This window comes from Acomys minous (genome assembly GCF_964271855.1).
Source record: "Acomys minous genome assembly, chromosome: 1".
Taxonomy (NCBI): Eukaryota; Metazoa; Chordata; class Mammalia; order Rodentia; family Muridae; genus Acomys; species Acomys minous.
In genome coordinates, this window is record NC_140483.1 from 96,742,522 (window position 1) to 96,754,993 (window position 12,472).

General features: G+C 46.2%; 1 protein-coding gene across 4 annotated transcripts in view; it reads left to right on the forward strand.

The window, feature by feature from the left end:
- Positions 1 to 6,923: 6,923 nt before the first annotated feature.
- Positions 6,924 to 12,472, forward strand: part of PAG1 (phosphoprotein membrane anchor with glycosphingolipid microdomains 1) — a 155,840-nt gene continuing 150,291 nt past the window's right edge. For all 4 annotated transcript variants that reach the window (XM_084786096.1, XM_084786094.1, XM_084786097.1 and 1 more), the window contains exon 1: positions 6,924 to 7,356. The gene's annotated coding sequence lies outside the window, so the exon portion shown is untranslated. The remainder of the gene's footprint in view (positions 7,357 to 12,472) is intronic.

Below are 12,472 nucleotides of genomic sequence, written 5' to 3' on the forward strand. Positions count from 1 at the left end.
TGACAGAATAACTAAAAAGGAAGAGAGACTCGTTTTGTTTTGTGCTTTCACAAGTTTTGTTCCTTGATCCTTGGCTTTCTTAATTCTGGGACTCACGGTGAGACAGAGCACCATGGTGGTGGGAGCCTGTGGCAGAAGCCACTCACATTATGGTAGACAGGAGGAGAAGGCAGAGACGGAACCAGAGGCCAGGTGTAACCTTCAAAGATATTCCCTTCCCTCTCTCCAATGCCTAGCTTCCTGATCTAAGGCCAGCTCCCGAACTTTCTATCATTTCCCAAAATAGCCCCACAGCTGGGGACCATGTATTCAACAGAGGAGCCTGTGGGGGCATCTCATATTTAAACTGTCACATCCATATGCCAACAGCTATTTTAATTGAGAAGGTCAATTGTGTATTTGCAGAGGAAAACAGCTAATCATTAATATTGACAAAGCACATTATTATGAGATTTTTTAAAATTGACTTCAAAATGGAATAGTACAATATTTTCTTTCTTTTTTTTTTCTCTTAAGTTACTGAATTTTGCTGGAGACTGAACGTTTCTTGAATAAGTTACTGGGAATGTGTTAAAAGAAGAGAAAAAGCATTTTAAATTGCTGTTGTGCTGTCTCTACAAATGAAAATAAAGTCTATTCGCCTCAGCTGTCTCCTTGTGCACACAAACAAAACAGCTCCTATGCTCTGTTTCTTTTCTCTCCAAGAGAAATTGGGCTCCAAGGGCTGTAGACAGCTGGCCAGCATCTTTCTGCCTCTGCCACATGCGCGCTGGGCTCTGCAGACTGTTAGCAACGCCAACATCTGGCTCTGCTTGCTTGCTTGCTTTCAACAGAGCTTCATTTTCCTCTGTTTCCAGAAACAGGAAATACCATGTGCTTTTCAGTGGAATTCGGGATTAAATATTTCTAAAAGCAACTGCTGTTTTTACAAGACATCTTGGAGTGATAGTTTATTTTACAGCTTTTTGCCCGTGGGAATTCTTTCTATGTGAATTGCTGTGAAATCTCCAAGGCCCCTTGTTCTTCCGTAATGCTGGTCTTGTAATCTTATTTTCCCCTAGAGGGACATGGGTAAGACTCCACTGAAGGTCTGACCACCAACCATCAAGTAACATTGCAAATGCCAGTTTTGTTACTTATTTAGAACAGTGGGATAGTTTTTTTTGTCATTGCTCTCCTTTCTTTGTTCAGTGCCAGGAGGCGCAAACCCAGGGAGCTGGTGCATGTTAAGGCGGCACCTGACGACTGAGCTATACCCCTTTCCCCAGAACTGGAGGACTGACCGCTGCCAGGTGTATAGGACTCAGGAACCTCATTCAAGCAGAAGAGAGGCACACAAACCATGCATAGCCTTCTACTTCTAAAGCATGATCGTGACTGTGTGCTATTTTCTCCCCTGACATCTTTTGTCCCATGTGACAGGAGCTGCCTGCATTGCAGAGATGGGGCAGGACTCAGGGTAGAAGAAACTGTTCCCTGGAAGAGATCAAAAGGGTGGTACTTGAGGAAGATGCATGAAGAAGTAAGTGATGAGGGAGGTGAATCTCCCACTAAACACTAGTTACAGTTTTTGGTCCTGGAGACTGCACGACCACTTCCCCTGAGACTGAAGTTCTCATTTACCGCACATACCAGGCATGATGAGCAGCACTTTGAGAGACAGAGGCCGAATGATCCCAAGTTCAAGGCCACCCTCGACTACATGGAGGGTTTAAGGCCAGCCTGAACACCTACCTTCTGATCCTTGGTTTAGTATGTTATGCCGAACTGATAGGTGCAGACTAGAGTGTGACTCTAGGCCTCATCTGCACATTAGCTTTGCAGCTGCAGAGCTTGAAGGCTTGACCCCAGGGGAGGAAAGTAAGGCATGTGTGCTGTAGGGAACTCAGGACAGTGGGAATACTATAGTATGAAGACAGTTCTGCAAAGGGACTCTGTTTTCACCTTTGTAAAAACTGTCTCTTGCTGTCTATGGTTCCTTCCCTCCAACAGAAAGCACGAAATCCTTAAGCCCTGCCCTTTTACTTTGCAGTACGGAATGAGGCTGCTAAGTTCCTTAGCAAGCCTTTTCCTCATCTCCCCTGGCCATTTTTTCACCATATTCACTGACTCCCATGTGCCTACAGTCAAGATAAACTACTTTAGATATGAACACTTGCCATACGGGAATTCCATGGGACTCCTATGCTAAGGCACGACATTGAGCTTTTCACAAGCTTACAAAAGTTTATCAGGAAACAAGACAGACTACTAACTTGAGCCCAGCCAGGGATTTGGCTATGGTTTCCAGCGACGCCATTCACCACTGTGTGTGTATAAGCCATGCAAACTTGACAATTAACCGTATCCAGAAGTCGAGCACAATGTGCATAGAGTTTTCTTTTTATTATTGATTTATTTTATTTTTATATTTATTTATTTATTTATTTTTAATTTTTTGCATAGAGTTTTCTACCAGGCTTTTCACCAAGCAGCATCTAGTTTCTTTGCTTCCAAGTCTATCTTGGCTTCACCAGTCACCCTGAATGCCCCAGCTCTCCCATCTGGATCATCTCTGTCTAGTAAGCAGAACTGGAGATTTTCATGTCCAAGAATCCCTTTGAGGTAAAAAGGATCAAGAAATGTAATTAATAAAGGTGGAGGATTTTCCAGCCAAAATTCCTTAGCTTGGTAATCATCCTGTCATTCTTAGCAGAAATAGTTTAATTTAAAAGAAAGGAAAGCTATTGTAGGCACAGCTTCTTGAAGGGGAAATAATAGATTTGGTGCTGTAATTGAAAATTTAAAAATTTCAGTGCCACTTTTTAGGGTCATTAGATGTAGAAATTCTGAAAGAGCAGGCTCAGCTGGCCCATAAAGAATGCAAATCTGAGTGTTCTTAACACACAACAATAGCAGCTAACAAGAAACAAATCCAAAATGCAGACATGGTCAATATTAAGATTCAATCAATACTAAGACAATATTGCATGTTTCATGTTTTAAATGTCAGTAACAGTGGCTCAAAACACAACGGCAGTGGGACAGTCTAATTAATTTTTTATAAAATTGAGCCATAGATTGCTGGAAGTCAATAACTGCTATACAGATAAATATTTTAGATGGAGTTGCTGGGGCCTTGAAAAATTCAACTCACTGTGGGTTTGTGACGATGGTTAACTCCTTTGTGGGCTTACGCGATTTAGACTCACCTCAGAGAAACATCTTTATGCGTGTCTATGACAGGTGTCTGCAGAGCTTTAACCAAGAAAGGAAGAATGACCCTGGGTGCAAGCGGTACCATGCCATAGGCTAGAGTCCCGGGGTGAATAAAATGGGCAGAGAAGCGGGACGGGAGCTGAATACCAGCACGTACCTCTTCTCTTCTGTTGTCTGCCCGCGAATGCAACACAATCAGTTGTCTTGTGCCTTCCCCACCGTGAATGACCGTTCTCCTCAAACTATGATCTCAAATAGCTCTTCGTCCCTTAAAATTGCTTTGGTCTGTGATTTTTGTCCCAGCAACAAGAAAAGTAACAAACATGGGATTCTTTACCTAAAAATCCCAACATGATTTATTCTGCTAACTTTTTAGTTAAAATAATCTTATTGAAAATCTGGGCAGGAGAGACGGCTCTGTGGTTTAGAGAATATACTGCTTTTACAGAGAACCGAGGTTCAATTCCCAGCACCCACATCCAGCAGCTTAAAACTGTCTGTGATTTCGGTTCCAGGGGATCTACTGCCCTCTTCTGGCTTTCTTAGGCACATACATGCACACATGATGCACATCAACCCACACAACACACTCATATCCAAACAAATAAATGTCATTAAAAGTACTTAACCAAATTTACCATCTATAATGTAACAGATCTGCCATTTTAAAGGAATTCTCCTTTTTATGAACTCTTTTTTTAAAAATTTTATAATCTCAAGAGAGTATAGTTATAGTTGGGCATGCTGGCCTCTGTGGAAGAATATATAAATATCCGACACTTGCTTCTCTAACTTCCCAGTCTGGGGGTGTAGTCTATGTATTAACTACAAGATTTGTCCTTGAACCACATTTGAGTTCTCATTGGAGGATTGCAGATCCTGACATGAACAATTTGGAATGAAAAAAACGAATCTCTGGTGTGTCATTTGGTGAAAAGGGCAGGGGAGAGAGACAAAGACTGGAGCCTAGCCCCTGCCACAATTAGTGCCACCTCCTCAATCACTCTTCCTGGATCAAATGAGGATGGTCATTACACTTGTCCCTGGAAAGTGTGCGTGTGGCCCTTGTAAATCCCTGGCAAAATGTGTGTTATGTAACTGCAGGACTACAGTGCTCTGCAAACCACACTGTGCAACCCCAACACATGAAGGTACAAAACTGGACGGAGACAAAAGGCATACTTCCTCCTTAGAAAACGAAAGCCTCTCTAACTCAACAGTTTGGCAAGGTCCTTAAAAATATGTGAAGAGTAAATGCAGAAAGCATTTTCCTTATAAGACTCAAACCATTCCCTTAGAGCACTCGCAGTCACATCTGAAGCATGCTTCCACCAGAACGGTCAAATGATGTCTGCCATGGGGTTTTTTTTTTTTTTTTCTTTCTTCTGGTTGCTTATTTGTTGGCTTTAATTCATTAGTTCTGTGTGTCACGTGTGTGCGTAGGCATGTTCATGTGTGTGCATGAACACATATGTAGAGCCCATAGGTTGCTATTGATAGATGTTTTTCAATTGCTTGCCACCTCATCTTTCTCTGAGTCCGGAGGTCACTGGTTTGATTAGACCACCTGCTCAGGTCACCAAACCCCAGGTACCATGCCACTACAGAAGTCTGAAATTGCACATGTGTGTTTCTACAATTGCTTTTTCTCTCTCCTTTGAGACAGGGGTTCTCAATCTAGCCTTGGCTGTCCTGGAACTCATTCTGTAGATCAGGCTGGCCTCGAACTCACAGAGGTCGTCCACCTGTTTCTGCCTCCTGCCTGCAGGGATTAAATTCCTACACTGCTACCACACAGCCTTCATTTTGGCTCTTAAAGTGAGTTCTAGGGATACTGAGTATCTGATATCAAGCCCAGAGCCTCTTGTATGTTCAGCAAGCACCTCCCAAACTCAGCCCTCCAGAATGTACTAAGGGTGGAAAATGGATACAATAATGTTGTTTCATACCTGATTTAGAAGATCACTGCGGGATTCAGTGAGGTAACTGGGATGACTACTCTTGTCAGCAATGCAGGAATTGCAGTCTCTTAGGAAACAAGCCACTTGGTGTGTCTGTAAAGGTGTTTCCAGAGAGGTGTAACAGGAGCGAAGAGCCACGCTGAATGTGGGCAGGGCAGTGTCCTCGCATGGACTGGGATATTGGAATAAACAGGACTAAGTCCTGCCCCATTCAGCCCGACTTCAGATGCAATGCGGCCAGCTGCCTCACACTCCTGCCTTCTGCACCATGGGAGACCGTAGCCCGGAACCATGATTCAGAATAAAGGCTTCCTTCCGTGAGTTGCCGTTGCCATGTGTTTTGTTGCAGCAATGAGAAAAGTAACTAACACAGCCTAGTAGAGACACCCACACCATATAAGCTCTTGAACCAGCGAGCCTCTCCCTGTTCTTTGAAACGGGAAGCCAAGCTGTATCCTGCGTTCTTATCGCTAAAGCACCTTTCCAAGGCGAAGTCTAACATCTCCTACGCACTCTCCTCAGTAACATATTAACGTTCCTTTCCCAGTCACTCGGCCTCCTACTCCCACCCCTCCGCTCATAATGAGCCTTTTTTTTAATATCCAGCCAACTTCACACTGCCAACTTCACACTACCTTTAAAAGTGAAACATGCGTAGTCAATAAAGTGAACGTGTGTCTGTTTACTATCACTCAAGCCGATTTCCGCCTCCCCCCGGCTCCCACTAAAGAACTCAAGAAATGTGTACAAGAAAATTGGACTACACAAAGAACTGGTTGGTTTAGAATGCAATGGACTTGTATTCTGAAGTCCGGAGTTCCACATCTGGTCTGGCTATTTGTTACTACAACGTCTATCCTCGACTCCAGGTTGCTATGGTAATAAATTAGAATTCGAGGCCAACAGAACCCCTGTCAGACTTATCTACAGCTTGTTACAGGCAAGATTCTACGCCCCTAACCCCTGCTCCTCTCACTCCCATCTCCAGTGCCTGGTGGTTGAACCAGAACACCATGGGAATTTGTTCACCTAAGTTAAAAGCTCTTCCAGCTGATTCTCAGGGGGACCAACACCTTCAGAAACTTCTCCAAGTTCTCAGACCTCTAAGTGGCAAGGATGCGGGCAGGGGGCGGGGTGTGGGGGCGGTGCGGGGGGGGGGGAGAATAGGGAGGCTTGCAGCAATGGCATAGTCTTGGCCTCTCTTGGAATGGAGGTTTTCCCATCCTCCAGACCCTCTGAGTATGCATGGGCAGTGCTTTTAGTACCAAGCAACCAGTAGATTCGCTTGAGGAGTTTTAGGCAAGGTTATTTACAACCTGCATACCTGGGCCCCACCTCTTGAGTCTCCTCTGCTTATTCTGGGGTGAGGCCAGGGCAAAGGGCTCTTACAAGCTCCTCAAGTTCCTCCTGAAAGAGGGTGTCCCACAAATTGCAGCCCTTGGGGGTTAAGCAATCATTCGAGTTAAAAGTGACCTTTGTGGACTGTCCCGGGACCCTAAGGCGGTTCCAATACACTGCTATTTAAGGGACAATGGGCTCAGGAGACAAACTCAGTCACAGAGCTTTAGGTTACCAGCCCTGAGATCTCCAGCTCTTGGCACTGCAGCTGGCAGCCACCTTAGCCTAGCGCCTCTCCACCTCCCCGCCCCCCGCCCCTGGCCCACCGTGCTCGCCCCGCCCAACCCCGCCCGTTGGCCCCGCCCCCGTGACGTGCCGCAACAGTCGCGAACATGCGCACTGGGCCCCGCGCGCCGCTCCGCCTCGGCGCTGTCATTCTCCGCGGCGAGGCGGCCAGTGCGGACTGCGGTTCCCGCCCGGCGCGCGGGCTCTGTGACTGCTCCTCCGGGGCGGACTGGCGGCTCTGCAGCGTGTCGGAGCTTCTCGCCCCGGGGACTCCGTAGCGTCGCATTCCGTCGGAGCGGGAGACACGCACCTGGAGCTCGTAGCATTGCCCTCAAGGGCTGGCGGCCGCTACTGCGTTTGCCCCTGTCCCCGGCGCAGTCCTAGTCGCGGTGGCCGCCCGGTGCGCCCGGGAGTGTGCGCCACCCCCGGGTAGGGGAGAGCCGAGGCGACGAAGACTGGCGGCTCCTGCGCCTGCTGCCACCGGCCACCGCGGGCCAGCCAGGCTGCGTGCGGCGGAGTTGTAGAGCTTCTTAGTGTGCTGAAGCCCCAGAAGACCCCTGCCTTCTGCGAGCCAGTAAGTTGACTGTAGTTTGTGAAGTTGCAGGCAGCGTGGGTAGGACAGGTTTGTTTTATTCCTGTCGTGCCAGGCCGAGGTGGCACCTCCTGTTAGCTGGGCTGCGGCTGGAGGAGGGAGTACCGGACTGCGAAGGCGGGGGCATGGTACTCGAGGACTCAAGGCTGGAGTCCAGGGCTGGCTCCTGCCTCTGCCGAACGCGCCAGTTGGAAATGCGCTAGGAGAGAGACAGGTGCTCCGAGGGCATTTGGCCCGCCGCTAATTGCACATTCTGAGCTCCTTGATTCTGCACGGTGTGGGGTCAGGGGCATCCGCCATCTCCATCCTAGGAGGCTCTGCTGACATCCCCCCTGGAGGACTGGTACAAAGATGAGACGCCAGACATTGCTGCTCAGGCCTGCAGGCTTTCTTGCACCCTACTGCACTCTTCCTCTAGGCAGAAGTTGCCAACCTCCCCATAATTGGAGCCTAGTCCTTGAGGGAAAAACAACTATGTCAACTGAGTGTTTTATGCTCCAAGGCAGAGGAAATAAGAAAAGCACTCTGTGCGTTTTAATTCATATGCTTTAAGAATGTGGGCAAGTCTCAAAGAAACAGAATTCAGATGATGGCAGAATTGTCCTGCATCCCTTATGTAAGCCTGCTGCTGCCTGGGTAACTTTGCATCGACAGGGGCTGCAGCTGTGTCTCCACTCCATTCGTTTCAAGTCCAGCTTGAACCTTATTTAATGAAAATGTTGACATGATATAGCGGTTTGTAGTCAGAAACCAGGCAGTCTTTAAATTGGAGTGTCTTCCCCTAATAAGGAGCACGGGAGGAAGAATCCGGAGTATTTGACAAGGCAGTTCAAGGGATTAGATACATAAATCATGCTTTAAAATGCCATACGTTGTACAAAAAACGTGCACAGAACCTCCTTTAGAACACTTCCCCCTTTGTTTTAGGAAAAGTGGAGATTTGTTCAGACCAGACAATTGTTGAGTCTGAAAGTTAAGTGCACTGATGGGCTTAATTATCTTAATAAACAAAGAGCATGATTTATAGGTAGCTGCAGTGGCTCCTTTGAAGGATAGAAATCTTTAACCTTTCTTTCTCAGCTGCCCCCCTAGAGATTCCTTTTAAGCAGGCCAATGGATTAATGCCATTGATGGTTAATACTTGAGTTGATTAAATTTGTAAAAAGGAATTCTTTGAAATGCCATACAGCCCTGCTGTGTGGCTGATAGGCAGCAACTATTAGAAAATTAATATTTAGAGTACCTGCCAAAGGGGGCTTTACAGCCACCAAATAGCTCACATTGCAGCTGCCCTGTGACAATGTATGTAGCCATAGATGGAAGAACTATGCACAGAGAAAAATCCATACAAAAAGTAAAATAAAAACTCAGGAATGTGAGTCAATGTAAGATTTATTTGGGTGACCTTTAAAAAAAGGCATTTTTTTCAGCGAATAAAAAAAAAGATGAAGTAACTAGTTAGAAGCACATGATTTAAACATAGGGTAAGCTGCTAGCGCTGTTGCTGGTTTTGAATCTGAGCAAGTTCCCACAGTTCTGTGCCCCAGTGTCTCCATCTGTAAGATGGGTGGGTGTAACAGTAGTGCCTCCCTTGTTGGGCAGTGTAAGGGTACAGTGGACTCCTGCGTGAGAAGGTGTCGAGCTGGCATCAAGTACGTTTGGCTGACTGGGGGAAGAGTTTACTGCTGTGAAAGGAAATTTGTCCTGAGATAAGCTGTAGACGTTAAGCCGTTGTGGCTGGAGGGCAATAGACGCAGTTTTCGTGTGTAATGGGAGCGAGGACATGAACACACTGGGCACATGCTAACACTGGACTTAACCATCACCGGCAGTACCTCCCTGAAGGCCTGCGAGGGAGATGGCTTTGTCCTGGTGTTAGAGATCCTGAGGCTGGGCGAGATCAAATAAGAGAAATTAGAGCTAGCATTTTAAATATTGCCTGTTGGGAACTGTGTTCTTCAACCTCAACTTTGCTGCCTCAACTTGCAAGCAAAGTGGGTGGCTTTCTCCAGGGGAAGTTTATGTTTAAAGTTTAAAGTATGCAAACTGATAAACAATGTGCAGAGCCCGGTTCTCTGTAGCTGGAAGCTATTATTATCATCCTTGTTGTCATCATCAAATACCACGCCCTGGTTGCAAGCCCCTTTTACTGCTACTGTGAGAAACAGAGAACCGAAGATAGAACTTGAGGTAACTTGATGGTCTGTACTGGAGGCAGATGCTCTCTCTGCTCTCTCTCCTGCCTGCCCCGGGTAGTTTCCATCAGTGGTCCACAGGGAGACAAGCTACTGCAAGCAGCACTATCAGTCCAGATTGTCTCTGAGTGTATAGGCTGGTGTCCATGGGAGAAGTCCACTCAGGCAGAGAGTGGAGCCTTGTGCTTGGCTTGGATTCAGTGTTCTGTAATGGAAACCATTTATCCATCCCAGCTTTGGGCATGCTTCCTTCAGTCTTAGGTTCAAAGCCACGGGAAGCAATCCTGAGGGGTCATGGGAGCCTCTTGCCTCAAAATCTCCATGCACTGTGGAGCATCTATCTCCTCTGAGTTCAGGGTCTGGAATGACTGAGTGGCCATGGTACTTTTGTGGCTTCCTTAGGCTCACCTATACGTCACCGTGTTTGGCCTTTAGTGTCTTCTAGATACTAAAGCCTAATTGCTATAGAAAGCGCCCAGGCATCTGACAACCTCAGGTGATTCAATGCTTAATGGAACCTCCTAGCTAATGTATCTACCACTAAAAGGTACTGCAAGCTAGATGCTCAATGCTGGCTGGTGTTCTCAGTCTCTCTTTCTCCCTCCCTCCCTCCCTCCCTCTGTCCTTCCCTCCTTCCCTCCCAAGCTCCTCAAGAGTGGATTTCCAGTAGATAGCTTCTGTGTGACTGTAGACACAATACCACAGCTGCAGGGTGCCAAAAAGAACTCCCATCGCCAACTGAGTCATCACTCTGATACCTTCTGCTGTTGTTTCAGCCCTCCTTTTAAAAGAATGTATCCACCCTTTGACTCAGCCAATAGGTATATTTCAACTATTCCCTGTTCTGGGTTTCTGGTCAAATGTCTCCCTAGAACATGTCTATAACTTGAGCTAGGTCTGTGAAAATCATTTGCATATGCTTGATTTATTTCCTGCTTGTGATTTTTTTTTTTAGTGGATTTTCTGTTGTCACTTTTAAACTTACCCGAAATTTCCCCCTGATATCAGTTTTCTTTTGCTCTCAGAAGACCATGTACAGCATGCAGACATGCCACCCTTCGTACACCCAGTATTAAGGCCTGGGACAATACAGGCTGTAAACTTCAAACCCCTACCCAGATCTAGCCAATGGACAGGACGTTCTTCACAGTTGAGTGGAGAGTGGGTTATGACTTTCACACGTACTCTGGTGTCTCATATTTGACCAAGGCCCCTGGAGGGGGAGACCTGGTGGCACTCAGAGGAAGGACAGCAGGTTACCAAGAAGAGACTTGATACCCTATGAGCATATACAGGGGGAGGAGGTCCCCCTCAGTCACAGTCATAGGGGAGGAGAGTAAGAGGAAAATGGGAGGGAGGGAGGAATGGGAGGATAAAAGGGATGGGATAACCATTAAGATGTAAGATGAATAAATTAATTTTTAAAAATTCAAAAAAATACACAAAACAATTTAATATGAATATAAGCGAATGAAGACTGTTTACCCATCTCTAATCCCATTACTCTTTTGAATTTTCACTTTGTATTTGAAGAGCTGGGAGTTGATTCTGATCTTACCTCATGCAATGTATGGGTTGACTTGAGAGTTATGCACATGTATGGTTATATAGGCAAGAAGTTGCTATGCAATGTGGCATTTGCACCTCAAGGTCAGGTGTTTTAGGACATGTGTGGGTTTGAGAGAAGACAGCCTTGAGTGTGACCACTTCTCTAGCCCTGACTGGTCATCCTCTCTGCTAAGAGTTGAAGCAACATTACCTACAGCATTTCCTTTAACCTTCCCAGCAACCTTCCGGGTAGTTCCTGTATTGTAGTGTTTTTGCAGAAGGAGAAATGGGCCTAGAAAGGTCAGGGTCCAAGATTTGATTAGGAAGTTTTGTAAGAAAAAGGAGAGATCAGAACTTTTTGGTATTCATTACAGAGTACCCTGCCACCTCTGGTTTTTGAGCTATGGTAATACGTTTCATAGTAGAGACACAGTCTTAGGCTTTGCAACCCTCCCATCCACTCCTGGGATTGCCTCAATATGAGGTACCATCTCCGTATCTTTTCAAGGTAAGCCGAAGCTTACTTTATGCTAGAACTCAATACCACAGTTCACTTTGTGAGAAAGAAAGAGTGGAAGCCTCATGTTGCTTTGTAAGTACGAAGCACGAATGTGTCTGGTGGTGAGGTGTCCTTACTTCATCTGCGCTAGGGGTCAGATGTTTGCATCATTGTCTTTGAAGAAAGGAGAAGTAGAAAGGCCTCAGATTTTTTTTTTAAAGTGTATTTAAATCTTAAGCTGTCTGAGTTACAACAGCAGCATAGTCATCCGTGGCATGACTCTGGTTTTTAAACAAGCAGGGATCAGGTGTGTCCTCACAAAATAAAAGCATAGCGTCCAACTCCCATGTGTGTGTGTGTGTGTGTGTGTGTGTGTGTGTGCGTGTGGGTTGTAGCAGCCCTGAATCCAGTCCAGATAGAAAGCAGAGACTCTGAAGCCATCCTGTTAGAGGCTGGAACCCCTTCCCTGACAAAATTCTGCTGCAGGGGGACGAGGAGGACAATGATAGAAACTGACTGACTGACTGACTGACTGACTGACTGACTGACTGACTGAAAGTCAAACCCAGCACATGCATAGCAAGCACTCTGCCACTGAGCGATATACTCAGCCCCACCCCACCCCCAACCCCTTGATTTCACATTGAAACCTACATCATTTCAATTTTAATTTAAAAGTTAGCCAGGCGTGGTGGCATACACCTTTAATCCCAGCACTTGGGAAGCAGAGGCAGGCAGATCTCTGTGAGTTCGAGGCCAGCCTGGTCTACAAAGTGATTCTAAGACAGCCAAGGCTATAGAGAGAAACCCTGTCTCAGAAAAACAAAAACAAAAAAAGAAAAGAAAGAACAGTTAG